Source organism: Vombatus ursinus, unplaced genomic scaffold, assembly GCF_900497805.2.
Source record: "Vombatus ursinus unplaced genomic scaffold, bare-nosed wombat genome assembly UNPS02014943.1, whole genome shotgun sequence".
NCBI classification, from domain to species: Eukaryota; Metazoa; Chordata; class Mammalia; order Diprotodontia; family Vombatidae; genus Vombatus; species Vombatus ursinus.
Window position 1 is genome coordinate 319,667 of NW_020954721.1, and position 21,294 is coordinate 340,960.

The following is a 21,294-nucleotide window of genomic DNA, read 5'->3' on the forward strand; positions in this document are numbered from 1 at the left end:
AAACCCAGAAACTATATGAATACAATTACAAAACACTTTTCACACAAATAAAGTCAGATCTAAATAATCAGAAAAACATCAGTTGCTCATGCGTAGGCTGAGCTAATATATAAAAATGACAATTCTACCTAAATTAATTTACTTATTCAGTGCCATACCAATCAAATTACCAAAGATATTTTATAGAGCTAGAAAAAAATGATAACAAGATCCATTTGGAATAACCAGAATATCAAGGGAACTAATGAAAAGAAATGCAGAGTAAAGTGGCTTAGCCATTCCAGATCTTAAATTGTATTAAAAAGCAGCAATCATCAAAACTGCTTGGTACTGGTTAGGAAATAGAGTGGTGGATTAGTGGAATAGGTTAAGTATGCAAAACCCAGTAGTCAATGACTATAGTAATCTATTATTTGATAAACCCAAAGACCTCAGCTTCTAGCATAAGAACTCATTCTTTGACAAAACCTGCTGGGAAAACTGGAAAAGAGTATGCCAGAAATTAGATATAGATCAAAATCTCACACCATATAACAGAATAAAATCAAAATGGGTTCATGATTTAGATATAAAGGCTGATACTGTAAGCAAACTAGGAGAACAAGGAATAGTTTAATTATCAGATTTATGTGGAACAGAAGAATTCAGGACCAAATAGGAGATAGAGAACATTATGAAATGCAAAATAGATAACTTTGATTACATTAGATTGAAAAAAGGTTTTTGCGCTAACAAAGCCAATGCAACCAAGATTAGAAGGAAAGTAGAAAATTGGGAAAGAACTTTTACAACTAGTATCTCTGATAAGGGCCCCATTTCTAAAATATTTAGAGAATTAAGTCAAATTTATAAGAATACAAGTCATTCCCAATTGATAAATGGTCAAAGGATATGAACAGGCAGTTCTCAGATGAGGAAATGAAAGCCATTTATAGTCATATGAAAAAATGCTCTAAATCACCATTGATTAGAGAACTGCAAATCAAAACAACTCTGAGGTACCACATCACACCTATCAGATCGGCCAATGTGACAAAACAGGAAAATGATAAATGTTGGAGAAGATGTGGGAAAATTGGAACATTAATGCATTGTTGGTGGAGTTGTGAACTGATCCAGCAATTTTGGAGAGCAATTCGGAACTATGCCCAAAGAGCTATAAAAATGTGTATACTCTCTGACCCAGCAATAGCACTTCTAGGGGTATATCTCAAAGAGATCATACAAATGGGAAAAGGACACACATGTGAAAACATATTTATAGCAGCTCTTTTTGTGGTGGCAAAGAATTGGAAATTGAGAGGATGGCCATCAATTAGGGGATGGTTGAACAAGTTGTGGTATATGAATGTAATGGAATACTATTGAGCTATAAGAAATAATGAACAGGCTGACTTCAGAAAAACCTGGAAAGACTTGTATGGTCTGATGCTGAGAGAAGTGAGCAGAACCAGAAGAACATTGTACACAGTAACAGCTATGTTGTGCGATGACTAATATTGATAGACTTAACCCTTCTCAGCAATACAAGGATCTAAGACATCTCCAAAGACCTCATGAAGGAAAATGCTATCCACACCCAAAGAAAGAATAGAGTATAGAATGCAGATTGAAGCATACTATTCGCTATTCTTTTTCTTCTATTGTGTTTTTTTTCCTATTTCTGATGGTTCCTCCTCTTAGTTCTAATTCTTACTTACTACATGACTAATGTGAAAATATGTTTAATAGGAATGTATGTGTATAGCCTATATCAGATTGCATGCCATCTTGGGGAGGGAAATGGGGAGCGAGGGGAAAAAAAATTTGAAACTCAAAAGCTTGAGGAAGTGATTGTTGACAATTCAAAATAAATTAATTTAAAAAAGAAAAAAAAGAAGAAAATCAAATTACCAGTATCAAAAATGAAAAGGGTGAATTCAACAACAAATAACTGAAAATGAAAGCATTTCATACCATAGACCAATATTCCCCTCTCACAGCCCTTCCTGGAATACTGACAAGAATTCTAATGTACTCACAGTAGCTGTCCTCTGTTATCCTTCCAATTATATACCTTGTGGATCTAAACAGGGGACCTCTCACTTTAACTACAGAGCCTTCTCATCCTAGAAGTTACATTTCCCTTAGTAACCACTTCCACTGATTGATCTATTCCTCCTAGAACCTCTTATAACTAGCTTTCCAGAATTCCTTGCCACTATTCCCCTCACAACTATCTACATCTTATAAAAAAAAAAAACTAAGAAACAAAAAAAAAGAAACCTCTGCATTTCAGCCTCCTTTGATGTGTTATCTTACACTAGGACATATGCTTTTATTTTAGGTCAAGAATTGCAGTTACAGTAAATATAATTGTATGCCCAGATGTGCCACAGTGCTAGCACACAAGGAAAAGTTGTAAAAACTTGTTGACCTGATTTTCCTATTTCTTTTCTTTGGTAATTTTGAAGGGAATACCTAGAAATATAAGTGAATGAGCTTTGAAAGATTGCAAGAGTTATCAGAAATCTGCTCTACATCCAGGTACACAAGCAGGGTCAATGGGAGGACCAAACAATTCAGAAGAGGATTCAGATGAGCAGTCCCTCTTAGGGCTACCCAGGCAAAGGTTTGATTTGTCAACCAGAACATAGTGACCTGCAAGGAGCCAGTCCAGAGGAAGCAATGACTAGCATGTAAGCATTTAAGATGTGAAGAAATTTCTTGCTTCTCAGCCAATTAGAACACTCTTACCACAAAGCAGGAGTCACAAGTCATAATGATCTTGGGATAGGCATAATGAACCTTTCTGAACTAATTTTCTTTACATGCCAAGTGGGGCTGCTAAGTGATGCAGTGGGTAAATCACCTGACCTGGAGTCAGGAAGACTACTTTCTTGAATTGAAATGCAGCCTCAGACACATACTAGCTGTTTGACCTTATGCATATCACTTAAGCTTGATGGCCTGAGTTTCCTTGTCTATAAAATAAGATAGAGAGGGAAATGACAAAACACTCCAGTATCTTTAGCAAGAAAACCTCAAATGGGCCAGGAAGATTGGGACATGATATAAACAATTCAACCACAATCACAAATCCTTAGAATGAAAATCTTCAACAAATGAAGTGAATTAGATTTGATATTGAGAGGAAATAAAACTTCACCTTCTGCGTCTATGTCTCAGAAGAAGTTTTCTTTCCTGACTTCTCATCTCTACCTCTTGAAATCCCCAAGGTCTTGTAAATCTCAACTCAAGCTAAAATTTGTACTGGCTGACACTACAATTGTCAATGATAGAATTTCATTGTATTGAATAAATAAAGAGGTGGAGGGACAGGTAGATGTATATATGTATATTCAAATAATTTGTGAATGCAATTTAAATAGAATACACATTGTGACCAAATAGAAAAATAAAAACTGCATAAAGGAATTAGGGAGATTATGTGTTTTTGAAATTTCATTTATCTCAGAGTCTAGCTTTTAGTACATTCACATTATATATCACCGCATCATAAATGTGTTTTGAAATGAATTGTACTTGATGAAATTTGAATAATTATTAATGAATTTCACAGTTCCCTAGTATTCTCTGAAAAGAAGTTGTTGTTTTAACTACTATTTGTAGGATACTGCTTAAAAGAAAGTGATCACAGATCCCCCTGATCCTTGAAAAATCAAAACTGTGAGAAGTCCAAAGGATAATGTAGGAAAACAGAAATAACATAAGTAAGCATTGGCATAGAAACATCAATGGATTTACTGTCAGAAATTCCATGAAATATACAATTTCTGACTCCCCTGATGCATGTTTTCATCCTCTCTGCTCAGTGAAGGATTAGTTGTTACACAAACAAGAAAATAACATCTTGACTTTGAACTTAACCAACTCTGATTTCTCTTACATTGTCTTTTGGCCTCCCCAACTGGATCCCACAGAGGCTGCATCTGGTTCATTGTAATTTTCTCTGAGTATCCAGTTAGAAAATACACATTCAACACTTTATAAAAATGTGTTTCTTATTAATAAATTTATTTATTTTTAGTTTTCGACATTTACTTCCACAAGATTTTGAGTTCCAAATTTTCACCCCATCTCGCCCCTCCCTCCACCCCAAGATGGCGTGCATTCTGAATACCCCATCCCCAGTCTGCCTTCCCTTCTATCTCTCCCCCCTTCTCTTATCCCCTTCCCCTTCTATTTTCCTGTAGGGCAGGATAGATTTCTGTACCCCATTTCCTGTATTTCTTCTGTCCCAGTTTCATGTGAAAATATTTGTTTTAAACATGTGTTTTTAAAACTTTGGATTCCAAATTTTCTCCCTTCCTCCCTCCCCATCCACCCTCATTGATAAGAAAAGCAACTAAATATAGGTTATATATGTGCAGTTATGCAAAACACTTCCATAGTAGACATGCTGTGAAAAACTAACTCTATTTCCCTTAATCCTATCCCACCCATGCCCATTTATTCTACTCTTTCTTTTGACCCTGTCCCTCCTCAGAAGTACTTGCTTCTGATTACTCCCTATCCCAATCTGCCCTCCTCTCTATCATCCCCCTACTCTCTTGTCCCCTTCCCTCCCCCTATTTTCCTGTAGGGTAAGACAGATTTCCATACCCAATTGAGTGTGTATATTATTCCCTCCTTAAGTCAAATCCTATGAGAATAAGATTCACTTATTCCCTCTCACCTTCCCCCATTTCCCCTCCACTGTAAGAACCTTTTCTTTTCTGTTTTTTTGTGAGATAATTTACCCCATTCTACCTCTCCCTTTCTCCTTCTCCTAGTATAATCCTCTCTCACCCCTTAATTTTATTCTCCAGATAAGACCCCTTCATCTTCAACTTGCCCTGTGCCATCTATCCATCTATCTGTCTCTCTATCTATCTGTCTGTCTGTCTGTCTATCTGTCTATCTATCTATCTATCTATCTATCTATCTATCTATACATATAATTTTTCCCTCATACCCTAATACTGACAAAGGTCTCATGAGTTACAAATATCATCTTTCCATGCAAGAATGTAAACAGTTCAACCTTAATAAGTCTCTTATGATTTCTCTTTCCTGTTTACCTCTTCATGTTCCACTTGACTGTTGTATTTGAAAGTCAAATTTTCTATTCATCTCTGGTCTTTTCATCAAGAATTCTTGAGAGTCCTCTATTTCACTGAACGACCATTTTTCCCCTGAAGAATTATACTCAGTTTTGATGGGTAGGTGATTTTTGGTTGTAATCCTATGTCCTTTGCCTTCCAGAATATTATATTCCATGACCCACAGTCCCTTAATATAGAAACTGCTAAATCTTGTGTTATCCTGATTGTGTTTCCACAATACTTGAATTGCTTCTTTCTGGCTGCTTGTAATATTTTCCCCTTGACCTGGGAACTCTGGAATTTGGCTATAATATTCCTAGGGAAAGTTTTCCTTTGGGGATCTCTTTCAGGAAGAGATTGGTGTATTCTTTCAATTTCTATTTTGCCCTCTGGTTCTAAAATATCAGGGAAGTTTTCCTTGATCATTTCTTGAAAGATGATGTATAGGCTCTTTTTTTGATCATGGCTTTCAGATAGGTCAATAATTTTTAAATTTTCTCCCCTGGATCTGTTTTCCAGGTCAGTTGTTTTTCCAATGAGGTAGTTTCACATTGGTTTCTAATTTTTCATTCTTTTGGATTTGTTTTACAGTGTCTTGATTTCTCGTAATGTAACTAGCTTTCAATTGATCTATTCTAATTGTTAAGGAAGTATTTTCTTCAGCAGTCTTTTGGACTTCCTTTTCCATTTGGCCAATTTTGCTTTTTAGGGCATTCTTCTCCTAGTTGACTTTTTGGACCTCTATTGCCATTTGGATTAGGCTATTTTTTAAGGTGTTATTTTCTTCAGTATTTTTGGGGTCTCCTTTAGCAAGCTGTTGACTTGTTTTTTCATGATTTTCTTGTGTAACTCTCAGTTTTTCCTCTACTTCTCTTACTTGCTTGTCAAAATCCCTTTTGAGCTCTTCGAAGGCCTGGGATTGATTCATATTTTCCTGGAGGCTTTGGATGTAGGAGCTTTGGCTTTGTTTTCTTCTTCCGGTTATATGTTTTCATCTTCTTTGTCAGAAAGTACACAAACACAGAAACAGGGCATAAAAATTGGCCCTATAGTCCATCCTCCTGTCTTACTCTGTTAGGAAATATTGTGCCTCTCTTAGAAGATGGATAACTGAAAATAAGGTAATCTATCTGTTGACAATCACTAAGCACCTATTATGTGCCAGGTACTGTGCTAAGCACTGAAGATATAAGAAGCTGCAAAAGAAATCCTATCATCAAAGAAACTATATTTTAATTGGAAAGAAAGTATGCAAACACAGAAACAGAGAGACAGATAAAAATAGAAAGTGAGAGAGAGAGACAGAGAGAGATGAGACAGAGAGAGACAGAGGCAAAGACAAAGACAGAGAAAAGGAGAGAGATAGAGAAAGAGATAGACAGACAGTCAGACATGGAGCTATATATTTAAGAGGCATTGCTAAGCTGAAATTGACAGATCTTGGCAATAGCTTGGATAAGTGAAGTAAGGGATAGAGAAGATTTTAAGATGACTCTGAGATTGGGAGCCAGAGGGAATCAGAGGATGGTGGTGTCCTCTACTGTAACAAGGAAAGTGGGAGGAGGGAGAGTTTAGGGGCAAAAGAGAATGATTTCCATTTGGACATACTGAACTTAGGTTGTTCTCTGGACATTTAGTTCCAGATATCTGAAATGTGATATGAGATGTTAGGTCAGTAGAGAGTTTGAGCCACGATAGGTAAATCTGAGAATCATCAGCAGAGAGACGCTATGTAAACCAAGAGAACTGATAAGATAACTATGTGAAGTAATAGAGTGGGTTAGTGACACATCCCTGAGGGACACCTACAGTTAGAGAATGTGATCTGAAAAGGATCCAGCAAAGGAGACAGGGAAAAAGCAGTAAGAAAAGTAGGAGAGAACAGAGGAAACCTGCTCCCCAAACCCTAGAGAGAAGAGAGCATCAAGGAGGAGAGAGTGATCAATAGTGTCAAAGGCTCCAGAGAGGACAATGACAATGAGACGTTAAATAAAAGATCTTAAGCTCACAATGTAGTTAACTGAAAGGCAGACACTGGAATTCCCAAAGAGGAGAAACTGAAATGATTACCTTGTGCTTCAATCAGCTTACTAGCATATATGAGGCCTCTAATAAAGTACAGCCATGAGGATGTACAGATAAAAGGAAAATAAACAAACAAACAAATCAATCAATCAATCAATAAACAAACTCTTCAAAGAGTCTTTCAAGTCAATAGGCTTTGATCCATGATAACAGTTATTATGTACCTCTTGGCTTTTTTAAACCACTCTGATTCATTCAAAATGTTTTGCAAGTGACATTGATATAAGGCCCTTTGCCATACTTCTTGTCCTTTTCCACTTCCTCTCTAGCTTTTTGCAACATTTTCTACAACGCTCTGCCCAGGAAGTAATATAATAAACCAAATGTGGTCTGACTAGAATCTTGTACTGAGACACATTCTTTATAAGAGAAGAAAATTCCTCTCTTTAAATCACTTAATAGTTCACTACAACACTCAGATAATTTTTCTGATAGTAATCACACTTCATTCTTGGTATTCTTATATTGTTAATTTTGAAGGCAGGATGAAGAGTTCAATTATCACTATTAAGTTTCTCTTTGTATGACTCAATGACATCCTTAAGCCTTCCACAATTGTTCAGTCTCCTAAGTTTCTCATGTCATGGTTTATAAACCCCTCCTAGCTCTGTGTCATCTGCAAACTTGTTAAACTGTTTTCTTGTCATTCACCAAGTCCTTGGAAAAGATGATGCTTGACTCATTTCATTTGAAAAGAATGGAGTTCTTCCCAGTGTATACAAAAAAGTGATGAGTAACAAACTTTTTAGCTTTGAAGAAAGGAAAATTTTAACAGTTAATACTTTTAAGATACACTTTTCTCATGTGATTATTGCAGGACCTCCTCCATTCCGAGAGTAGAGATGTGATCAGAATAAAGACAAGGTGAAGAAATTCTGGCAGCAAAGAAGATAATAGTCAAGGATATGTGATTAAAAGAAGGACTGAGAAGGAGAACTTTGAGGGAAGAATATGAGAATCTGTAATATACTGCTATGCAAAATGGAGAAGAATTAAATAAGAGTAATGAATTAGTTTTCAGAGACTTCCCATGCCTAGGTCTTAGCAAAAACTCCAAGTACACAGAAGGAATTAGAAATATTGTGCATTTTACACACCACAATTAGGAAGTTGTCATTGTTGTTGTTTCTCCTTTTCTTTTAAGGCAATTGGGGTTACGTGACTTGCCCAGGGTCACAGAGCTAGTAAGTGTCAAGTGTTTGGTCTGAGGTTGGATTTGAACTCAGGTCCTCCTGACTTCAGGGCCGGTGCTCTATCCACTGTGCCACCTAGCTGCCCCCTTCTCCTTTGTTGTTGAAGAGGACCATGACATCACAGAAGTGATGAAAGGAAGAAAGAAAGAAAGAAAGAAAGAAAGAAAGGAAGGAAGGAAGGAAGGAAGAAAGAAAGAAAGAAAGAAAGAAAGAAAGAAAGAAAGAAAGAAAGAAAGAAATCTGTTTTGTTTGACTGTCCAGTTCCACTTCAGTCCCCAGTGGGGCAGCTACTACTACCCACAGAGGCTGTTTTATTTTTCTTCATTCCCAAAGATGATGATGTCATCAGGGAAGTGATACCATAACATGCAAGTGAATTGGATTTAAGTGAGGGAGGGATGTGCAAAGTCAACAGTCTCACTTTCTTCTCCAGAGCCATCTGGATCCAGTGGCAAGATACATATTAGGACTACTGGAAATGGCCACAGATAAAGTGGAAGACTTTGACCTTTTTAAGCTAGGGTTTTTAACAGGTCTCAGTCTGACTAAGGCAACTCCCAATTAGTGATTTAGGCTAGGTAAAAAGAGACAAAGAAAAACCTCTTTAACCTAATAAAAAAATCAGTCTGAGAAGAGAAGACCCTCAGGGTTTCTGGCCAAAATAGAAACAATTCCAATTTGCATTCACTCTGAGTCAAGCAGGGCCCAAACAATGATCAAGTGGGGCTTGGCCTGGTGCACAGAATGAATTAGGAATATTGTGCATTTCACACACCTCAGTTAGGAGATATCCTTGAAGAGAGCCTTATGCCATTATCACTGACCTCATTGTAAAGACCTCCTAAGGACAATTCCAAAATCAGGTCCAATCACTATGCCCCCTCCTAAAATTTCAAAACCATCAGAGTGTTAAGAAATAGGAAGAAAGTAAAAGAAAGCAGAGCAAAAGGATTGGGGATAAAAATGAGGAATGAAAGGACTGTATTTCATCCCTGTTTCTAAACCATCAAAAGGATCAGTCTGCTTACACAGAAGAAGAGTTATTTTCACAAATAATCATCTCAAATATAGGCAACATTTCAAAGATAGTAAATAAAACAATTATTGATGATGTGTTAGGGTCAATCCCTAGCTCATGGCATGCATGTGGTGTTCTGATCATTCATTTGTGGGAAATTTCCTTGTAGCTCATATTTCCTAAACATAAAAGAAATAAAAAGAATACAATTAATGAATCTTGTCAGTGGTTTGATATACATGCCATTTATAGTCATTGTAAATTTTGTATTGTTTGATGTTTTAGATATGTTTAATGTAATACTTATAATTATAGAACTCCAATATGAAGTCACTTAAATCAAATGGTACTAAAGCTCATCAGAGTTTATAGGCAAAAATAGATATTTTATATTTTTTCCACTGGTAACTCTCAGTCAGAAAGATGTGACTTGAAGCTTTGGACTGAATAAAACTCAGGAATGACTTGAATATTCTGAATTTGTTCTCTTTTCTCGTGCCTTAGATAGTTAATTTTAGATCCTTCCCCCAGTTTGTAGTATAAATATGCAGGAACTCCCTCTACCCAAATCTCACCCAAGACTCTCATTGATAAGTGACCTGGAGAGCTTCTCCATCACAAATGGTTCCAATAAGGAATATTTTCTCCCATAGTTGGCACCAATAACCAGTTCTTAACCAAGGCCAATGTTAGGAAATATAGTTTTGTCACCTGAACTTCAACTTTGAGTGTATTTTCTTCCAGATATGTCTTCCTCATCCTTGTACCGGGTGAGGTTTTTTTTTTCATCTGAGGGCATGAATCTCTGACTGTTTATAATGTCCATATAGAATATGTATGGATAGTCTGTTTCTCTGCTTGTTACACTGCACATTAATAAAAGCTTTAACTTATCAGATGCCTGAGAACTAGATTTCTAGAAATTGCAAAACCCAGGTCTTTGCTTTAACCAAAGCTGTAAGGAGAAATAAAACTAAAACACACCTCTACCAACAAAGCAATCAGTCAGAAAAATTGATAACTATTACATCAATCAGAAAAATAAAAACAATCACTTACTTTGGTTATGTACCACTCCAGGTAGGAGATTGTATGAATAATCCCTTGTGAATTTTTTCCTCTAACTTCAGAAACAAAGAGAAGAAGCCCCCAATGACTAGGTCCCTTTCTTTTCTATATGTCAGACTGTAAATTCTTTCTATATGACAAGGACTTTTCTCCATGTGGTACTCAAAAAGAGAAAACTGTAAAAGCAGGACCACAAATCATCTAGAGAATGAGAGCCCCAGTTTCCCCAAGCCCATGGCCAATATCCCAAATATCTTAAGAGCCAAGAAGTAGGAGAGTATAAGGTGATTGGGTGTTATTGTTCATGCAACTATAGGCATATTCTACATTGCTAAAGATTTTTCTTTCCTAATGGATGATCAAGCTTTGAATAATCCCTCTAATTTGAGACAGCAGAATATGAGACATGAAACAGGCCTCTGTTTAGGACAAAAGCAAAAGCTAGAAAATCAGGGCATATTCATAGGACATTTTTGCCTTCTGGATATTATTGTCTTTGTTCCCTGTGGATGGATTAGACAAGGAGGGCCATCTTCATGCCTCTTGGGCACAAGCCAAATAAATATATTGACCAGAGTCTGAGAGTAAGAGTCTCTCTTGCCCTGGAACTTTGAACCTGCATTCTTCATCTTGGAAATTTAAAAAAAATATTAAGCGTTAAAAAATATGTTTGTGAATGTCCGTCCCTGCCTTCAGTTCCTGGAGCCTTGACAGCTTCCATGGGTTCTGAGATGCCACAGGACCCTCTGATCTCTCTCAAGCTAGATGTCTTGGGCCTTCCAGAGAACTACTTCCATTCTCCTCAAGCCAAATCTCTGCACTGGCTCAAAATGACCAGATATTGCATCAGTTAGAGGAAAATGTAGCCTGACAAGGCAGAAAGTGTGAATGATAGTGATGAGGCCTAGTTCCACAAGTGCCCAGGCTGAGATGAATTTTACATTTGTCTAGCCTTGATAGCATTAACCACAGTATTTTGACAATTGGAAGACACTCCAAACAATTGGTGGATGAATGTATTAATAATAATAAAATAATAGAACTCTCAATAATGTTTTAGATTGATACATCACATTCCACACAAGTCTGCCTGTTAACCCACTAGTGGAAACCATAGGCTTAGTAGGACAATTACTTCCCACAGGCAATTGAGGATTGTAGAAGATGAAAACCTAAAGATAAATGAAGAGCCAGAGAGACAGAATTTCTGAATAATTAATAATCAATTTATTAATGAGACTAACAAGTAATTAATAAATTGATGATAAGTAGTCTTTCTCAGTAACCAAAGACAAAAACATGTTGATTACTGAATGCTTAAATACCTTTGGAAAAAGAGATGCCCTTGACAGATGAAAATCAACCCTGAGAGGCTAACAATTATTGAGGGGGTGGACTTTTTCAAATAAGGAGGTGGGTTGAAAGCCCTCAACCCCTCCTGCAGAGAATATACTTTGATCATGAGACTTAGCCACCTCCAGGAATCTGGAGAAAGGAATCCATCTCTACCCACAGACCACTGTGGGCAGTTTTCTCCTTCATGAGCTGAGTTACCTAAAATCCAATGGGGGGATGCCAAGGTCATAATCCTAGTGTTATAGAGATGGAATTCACCTAGATTAGATTCTGTTTACATTCTAAACAGAAATGAGGTCTTCCACATGGGTTAGGAAGATTTGGGATCCATCTTATCTATCAGTATGTCAGCTGAACAATGAATAAAGATTCTGATTTTTTTAAACCATTCTGCAATCTGCTTCAGTTTAGTGGGACAATGCATCTCATTCCCTTTGCAGTTAGGATTAACACCTGTGAATGTCCTTCCATTCTATTCTTCTTCCTATCTGTCCTCTCTCCTTTCACCCTTTGCCACTTCACCAATGATTTGCTTCTGCCTATCACCTCCTCTAATCTGTCCTCCCTTCTGTAAGTCCCCTCTCCATTAATTTGATCTCTTCCCCTCTTACTTCCTTTTCCTGTAAGATAAATTTCTATATTCAAATGATTATGCATATGATTCCCTCTTTAAGGCAATACTGATGAGAGTAAGGTTCAAGCAATGGTCAATGGCCACTCTCCCATTTTTCTTTCCACTGTCATAGGTCTTTCATCCCTCTTCACGTGAAATAATTTAAGCCATTCTACGTCTCCCTTCCTTCTACTCCCATTTTACTCCTCTTCGTCATCCCTTTTTTTTATTTCATTGCTTCAAATTCACCTTATATCCATGCCCTCTGTCTATGATAAAAAACATCATTTCACAAATATATAGGGAACTGGGTCAAATTCATAAGAATACAAGCCATTGCCCAATTGATAAAAGGTCAAAAGATATTAACAGGCAGTTTTCAGATGAAGAAATCAAAGCTATCTATAGTCATATTAAGAAGTGCTCTAAATCATTTTTGATTAGAGAAATGCAAATTAAAACAACTCTGAAGTACTACCTCATATCTATCAGATTGGCTAATATGACAGAAAAGGAAAATGATAAATACTGGAAAAGGTGTATGAAAATTGGGACACTGAAGCAATGTTGGTAGAATAATGAATTGAATTGATCCAACCATCCTGGAGAGTAATTTGGAACTATGACCAAAGATCAACCAAACTGTATGTACCTTTTGATCCAGTAAACCACTATTAGATACATATCCAAAAGAGATTGTAAAAAAGATTAAAGGACTTACATGTGCAAAAATATTTATAGCAGGCCTTTTTGTGGTGGCAAAATATTGGGAATTTAGGGAATGTCAATCAATTGGGGAATGGCTGAACAAGTTGTGGTATATGAATGTAGTGGAATACTATTGTGCAATAAGAAATGATGAACAAGCAGATTTCAGAAAAATCTGGAAAAACTTGTACAACTTATGCAAAATGAAATGAGCAGAACCAGGAAAATATTGTACATGGTATCATCAACACTGTGTGATAATCAACTATGAATGTCTTAGATCTTCTTGGGAACACAATGATCAAAGACAGCTACAAAAAGTTCATGAAGGAAAATGCCGTCCATATCCAGCTAAAGAACTGATGAATTCTGAATGCAGATTGCAGCATATTTTTTTCACTTACTTTATTCTTTCTTGTGTTTTTTTCTTTTGATCAGTTCATTTTTTCAGAACTGTGACTAATATGGAAATATTTTTACGGGATAGTACATGTATAAATTATATCAAGTTGTGTACCATTTTCAGGAGAGGGGAGGGAAGAAAGAGAGAGAGAGAGATGAATTTGGAACTCAAAATCCTATAAAAACACATACTAAAAATTTTCTTGACAAGTAATTGGGGAAAATAAGTTACAATTAAAAATATAACAGAAAGAACAGATCAATGAATTGGCCATGAATCTTAAAAGAACCCAGAAAATTAAAAATTGAAAATATCTCATTAAACACCAAATTGGAAATCCTGAAAAACAAAGGAGAGATTTAAAAAAAAATGAAAGTAAGGAAATAATTAAATTAATAAATACAAGAAGAAACTATTTTTATGGAAAACAAAACAATATAATTTATTAAATATTAGTTAATCTGATTTAAAAAAAGAAAGAAAACTAAATTACCAGTATCAAAATTTTAAAAGGTGAATTCACACCAAATAAGTGAAAATTAAAGCAATTATTAGAAGCTAGTTTACCTAAAATATATATCCCAAAACCTGACAATCTAGCTTAAATGGATGAATATTTACAAAACTATAAATTAAAAATTAAAACAGAGGAAATGGAATGTTTAAATAACTGTATCTTAGAAATTTATTGAATAATCCATTAATTCACTCTCTAAGAAAAATAATACCGAGGCAAGATGGATTCATAATTGAATTCTACTAACTACTTGAAGAACAATTAATTCCAATAATTTATAAACTATTTGGAAAAACAGATAAAGAAGGGGTACAATCAAATTCCATTTATTACACAAATATTGTGCTAATACCTAAGGAAGAGAAAAACGAGAAAAAAAAATTGGCAGACAAAAGCACAGTGAAAGGTTTCATGTATAACGAGAAGGGCAGTGGATTACAGAGAAAAGTGAGGGATACACTTTTACCAGGGACATGGTAACAGTAGCAGCATGGTAACTTCTATAATGTCATAACAAGAGAGTAGCTACAGAGGAAGATAGAATCAATAGAAAAGATATACTATAAACAGAATATTAAAGATCAAAGCCCATCGAATTTGGAAATGGGAGAAGTTGACAAGAAAAAAATAGAATTAGGTAGGAGGATTGTATACCTGCAGTGAGAATCATGGGTATGATGATAGGTGTAATGCAAGCAGAAGTCTCTTTCTCTGAGGTACAGTTCTATCAACAAAGATGACATCATCTACATAACTGGAGAAAGAATATGTGAGTTCCAAGGGATAGACAACATTGAGTAATGTATGTGGCTTTTGAGGGGGTAGTGAGGGGAAAAAGGACTAGAGATGGGTCAATATGGACGTAGGGGAAAAGACTGGTGAGTGCAAGAGGTCGGACCAGGAATCATTACTTGGGACCCAGGGTGGCTGCTATCATGTGGTATAGCAAAATGTGATGTTGGTTCCTCAGGAACTATTTCTTTTTCCTAATCAGGATGATTCATTCAGTGAAAACCTCAATGGCATTAATATTGATTTTCTGGCTATAAATGAAAGCTTGGAGATGGGAGTCAGAAGGAGGTAAAAGAGAAACTTCCTGACTCCATTCTGAAAGAACAATTAAAGATTTTAGATAATTAATTTCCCCATGTGCCCATTTGAAAATAGAGGAAGTGGGTGGTGGACTGAGGATTTGCTCCTTGAAACCTGCACAGACATTTTCTGTTTACTGCCCACATAGCACATGCAAGACAGCACCTTTGAAAGAAAGTTTGGGTCATAACAATTCATTGACTTCTAAAATGAGGATGATACAATAAGATGGATTACACCCTTACTTTGGCCATTGGGAGTTTTTTTCTTTTTTTTTTCCCTTCCCAGGTACTGATTTAAGGAAGAAGTGATGAGAGACCAAAGACATGATGAACAACTGACTGTCCTCCCCTGCCTCATCCCCTATACCGTCATGTGTCCCTAAGCATACGACCTGAAGTTACTCTGTAAGGGAATGAGGATCTAGAGATGTAATTAAGCAGGTTACAACACGATCAGATTCCAACATTTAGAAGGATCATTAGCAGTCCCCTGGGAACACAGTCTTTGAAAGAGAACACCAAAGTCCAGAGTCACAGCAGCTGATTAAAATATAGCCCAAGAGCATCAAGCAAGCAGTTTGCTTGAGCCACATAAGCAGAAAATTGGCCCATGATTCAGAACACCAACTCCTGCAAAGAGCCAGTCAAGATGAGCCAGGGAGTGACTTCATGACAAACCTTCTGTTTGCAAAATCATTTCTATCTCCTCAATCTTCCTAAAGGAAGCTTTAGAAGAATGAATACATTATCTTGTCTCTTTCCAGTTCCAAGTGTTGGGTTGTTAGAAAGCAGACAGTGTATGAACAGCTCTCTCCCCACAACATCACATTATATAAAGGGAACCGAAACCTGTTTTTTTGTGTAGCATTTGTTCATCTTGCTTCATAAGAGCATAAGAAAGGAAACCAACATGAAGAACTAAAATTTCTGGTTCAAACAATCAGAAACCAATCTATAGGCTTGGTAAAAAATCAAGACACATTTGTTAAAATGTTCACTTTGTGCCTGGCACTGTGCTAAGAGCTTGGGACACAACCACAAAGAATAGGAAAATGGAGTCGATGCCCTTAAGTAACTTAATGTAGGTTAGGGAAAGACAACCCTTAAAAAACAAAGAAAAATTAGGAGAGGAGGGGAGATAAGATACTCTTGGGTGTTGGGTATAATGTGGAAATTCAGAGATTCAGAATCAGTGCTGAGACAAAGAAGGATGGCTGACATGGAGACCTTTCTCAATATGTGCTTCTGGCAGGAACTTTCCAATGGCCAAGAAGAATCTAAAGGTTGTGGTACATTCTGGGGTAAAAAGATCACTTTGGGATTAAAAGGAATCTTCTAAAGGGAAACAAAGAACTTTTGGAGTGGTGACTCCCTTACTTGAATGGAGATTTTAAATAATTGGGCAGAAGACCTCTCATCATATATTTTATAGGTATTTACATTTGAGAGATATGGTTTGGGTCTTTATAGAACTACCAGAACAGCATTTGAAAACATTGGTGTGTGTGCCTATATCAATCACTACTCTGCCCTAGGCCCAAAAAAGATGACTGGGTACTCATTGTCTCTAAGAGTAAATGGAGGCTCATCTGCTGAGTTTGAATAACCTTTCTGTCTCTGATCCAGGTCTCATCTCCTTTTGTAGGATTATTATACAACATCCTCCTTCAAGTAATCTACAGTCATTCCATTCAAGAGGACCCCACAATCCATAATGAAAATCCATTCCATATTTACATCACTTAAACTATTAAGAAGTTATTCCTTCCATCAACCCTAAATTTGTCTACTCATATCTCTTAATTATGACCTAAAGAGCCAAGCCCTCCCCCCCAAAAAAGAGCCTTCCAAATCAATAGGTTTGGTCTACGATACCAGGTATCACATTCTCCTTGGCTCTTTTAAACAACTCTGATTCATTCAAAATGATATGCAAGTGACGTTGATTTAAAGCACTTTGCCATACTTCTTGCCCTTTTCCACTTCCTCTCCAACTTTTTGCAGCATTTTCTACAATGCTGTGACCAGAGAGTAATATAATAAACCAAATGTGGTCTGAATAGAGTTTGTACTGAAAGACCATCACATTCTTTGTAATGGAAGAAGAATTCTCTCTTTAAATCAGTTAACAGTTTGCTACAACCCTCAGATAATTTTTCTGATGATAACCACACATCATTCCTGGTATTCTTACATTGTTTATTTTGAAAGAATAATGAAGAGTCCATTTATGACTATTAAGCTTCTCCTTACTTGATCCAGTGCCATCCTTGAGCCATCCAAGATTTTGTAGTGTCCTAAGTTTCTCATTCCATGTTTAATCAAACCCTCCTAGCTCTGTGTCATCTGAAGATATGATAAACACCTCTCTTACCTTTCATCAAGTCCTTGGAAAAGATGATGCTTGAGTCAGAAATGACTGGGGTTTTTCCCAGTGTATACAGAAAATTGATCAGTAATAATATTTTTTTGGCTTTTAAATGAGGAAAATTGTAACTATTAATATTTTAAAGTATATTTTCCTCATGTGATTGCTGCAGTACCTTCTCTATCCCCAGAGTAGAGGTATGATCAGAATTAAAGACAAGGTAAATAATTTCTGGCAGAAAAAAAGAAAATAGCCAAAGATACGTGATTAGAAGAAGGACCGAGAAGGAGAACTCTGAGGGAAGGATATGAGAATCTGTAATACCCTGCCATGAAAAATGGAAAAGAATTAAATGAGAGAAAAAGAAAATAGTTGTTAAAAACCATGTCCAGGTCTTAGCAAAAGTCCACCTAATCAACATGGAGAAGGAATTAGAATATAGTGCATTTCACACACCTCAATTAGTAAGTTGTTGTTTGTCCTTCCTTCAGTGACAAGATATACATCAAGACAACCAGAGATGGCCCCAGATGCAGTGGAAGAACTTGACCTTTTTAAACTAAGGTCTGTAACAGGCTTCAGTTTGACTGAGGCAACACCCATTAAATCATTAAGGATAGGTAAAATGAGGCAAAGATTGACCACTTCAGCCCAGTCAAAAAATCAGTCTGGAAAGGGAACACCCTCAGAGTTTCTTGTCAAATTAGGGCCAAATAATGATCTCTTGGAGCTTGACTGGAGACCTTGCGTTGGTGTGTAAGTGAGAGCCAGAGTGATTTGGGTGTGAGGCATGATAGTTAAGAAAGAAATGTAACCTGTAAACCTCAAAATATCTTGCTAGGTTTCAGAAGGAAAGAGAAAGAGAGAGAGAGATACAGAGAGACAGACAGAGACAGAGAGAGAGGGGCAGGGACAGAGAGAGAGAGAGACAGGGACAGAGAGAGAGAGACAGGGACAGAGAGAGAGACAGGGAAAGAGAGAGTGAGACAGAGAGACAGAGCGAGCTGTGTTGCCCACCAACTGACCAATTCCACTTGGGTCCGCAGTGGGTCAGCTGCTACTACTCACAAAGGTTACTGTTTGTCTTCCATAGCCAAAAGAGGACCATGACATCAAGGAGATAATGCCATGACATGCAAATGAATTGAATTTAAGGGAGGAAGCCTTATGCAAAGTCACCAGCCTCACTTTCTCCTCCAAAGCCACTTGAGTCCACTGTCAAGATACACATCAGGACAACTGGAGATGGCCCCAGATGCAGTGGAAGAACTTGGCCTTTTTAAGCTAAGGTCTTTAAGAGGTTTCAGTTTGACTGAGGCAACACCTATTAAGTCATTAAGGCTAGGTAAGAAATGGGACAAAGAATGGCTTTTTAAACTAGTCAAAAAATCAGTCTGGGAGGGAAGAGCCTTAGGGTTTCTGGCCAAAGCAGAAACAATTCCAATTATATTCACTCTGAGCAATTTCCTTACTCAGAGGAGGAATTATTTTCACAAATGATTATCTCAAATATAGGCGGCATTGCAATAATAGTATATAAACCAATTCTTGATGCCAGGGTCATTTTTTTTTTAATTTGTTAATCCCTAGCTCATGGCTTCTACATGGTGTTCTGATGGTTTATTTGTGGGAAATTGACCTATAGTTTACATTTTCTAGAAATAAAAAAATAAAAACAGTACAGTTAATAAACCTTGTCAATAGTCTGATAGACATAGCACTTGTGGTCATTGTAAACTTTATATTGTTTGATGTTTTAGGTATATTTTAAAGTTATATTTAAAAAGATAGAACTCCAACACAGATACATTTCGATCCAGTACTTCTAAAGCCCCTCAACGTTTATAAGCAAAGAAAGACATTTTGTCCTTTTCTACTGGTAACTCTCTATCAGGCAGATGTGGCTCAAAGTTTTGGATTGAATGAAACCTGGGAATGACTGGAGTAGTTTGAATTTGTTCTCTTTTCTGTTTCCTAAAATAGAAAACATTAGATCCTTCCCCCAGTTTATGGTATGCAGGTATTCAAACCTCACCCAAGCTTAGCAGTGTTAAGTGACCTTGAGAACTTTTCCATCACAAATGGTTCCAATAAGGAATATTTTCTCCTATATTTGGCATCAATAACCAGTTCTCAACCAAGCCCTATATTAGAGAATGTAGTTTTGCCACCTGAACCCCAACTTTGAGTGTATTTCTTCCATTATGTATCTCCCTCATTCTTTTCCTGGGTGAGTTTTTTTTTTTCCCTGCTGGCTGGGATCATCAGTCTCTGACTGCTTATAATGCCCTCTGTTTGTAAGGACAGTCTTTATTTCTCTGCTTGCTACACTGCACATGAATAAAACTTTTAATTTATCAGATTCTTGAGTAGCAGGTTTTTAGAAAGTGTCAAACCCAGGTCTTTGCTTTAACCAAAGGTGTGAGCAGAAATAAAACACAACTCTACCAACAAAGCAGTCAGTTAGAAATATAGAAGACTATTACATCAATCTAAAAATACAAACAACCACTTACTTTGGTTTTGCACCACTCCTGGTAGGAGGATGTTTGAATAATGTCTTGCAATTTTTTTCCTCTAACATCAGAAACAAGGGGAAGAAGCCCCCAATGACTAGGTCCCCTTCTTTTCTATACGTGGGACTGTAAGCTCTTTCTATATGACAAGGACTCTTTTCCATGTGGTACTCAAAAAGAGAAAACTGTAAAAGCAGGACCATAAATAATCTAGAGAATGAGAGCCCCAGTTTCCCCAAGCCCATGGCCAATATCCCAAATCTCTTAAGAGCCAATGAGAAAGAAAGTGTAAGGTGATTGGGGGTCTTTGTTCATGCAACTATAGGCAGGTCTTCTGTGGCTAAAGATTTTTCTTTCCTAACAGATGCTCAAACTTTGAACAGTCTTTCTCTCTTGGAGAAGTAGAATGTGAGACATGAAGCAGGCCTCTGTTTAGGACAAAGGCAAAAACTAAAAAGAGCAGGGTATATTTATAGGACGTTTTTGCCTCCTGGATATTATTCTCTTTGTTCCCTGTGGATGGATTAGGAAAGGAGGGATATCTTCATGCCTCTTGGATGGAAGTCAAACAAACATGTTGAGCAGAGTCTGAGCATTGTAGTAGATAGTTTCTCAAGACTATCCCACCCTGAAACTCTGCACCTGTTTTCTTCATCTTGGAAACTTCAAAAAACTTATGCATTAAAAAAAAAGAAAGATATTTGTGAATCTCCTTCCCTACCTTCAGTCCCTGGAGCCTTCACAACTTCTGCGGGTTCTGAGAGGTCCACAAGACTCTCTGGTTTCTCTTAAGCTATCTTTCACAGGCCTTCCAGAGTCCTACTTCCATTCTCCCCAAGCCAAGTCTCTGCACTGGCTCAAAATGACCAGATTTGCATGAGTCAGAGGACAGTATGACATGACAAGGGCAGAAAGTGTGAATGATAGTGACAAGACCCAGGCCCACAAGTTCCCAGATTGAGATGAATTTTACATTTATCTTGCTTTGAGAACATTAACCATAATGCTTTGACCATTGGAAGTACCCATTAAGCAACTGATGGATGAATGAATAATAATAATAAAAATAGAACTCTCAATAATGTTTTTTAGGTTGATAAATCACATTCCTCACAAGTCTGCCTGTTACTTCACAAGTGGAAACCATGGGCTCAGTAGGACAATTACTTCCCATGAACTGAGAAGAGTAGAAGGTGAAAGTTTATCATGCCTAAGATGAATGAAAAGCCAAAGAGACAGAGTTTCTGAGTGATTAATAATCAATTTAT

At 36.9% G+C, this 21,294-nt stretch overlaps 1 pseudogene; it reads right to left on the reverse strand.

Moving 5' to 3' along the window:
• LOC114029961 overlaps nucleotides 1-20,271 on the reverse strand; it is a 70,132-nt pseudogene extending 49,861 nt beyond the window's left edge.
• Nucleotides 20,272-21,294: the final 1,023 nt, after the last annotated feature.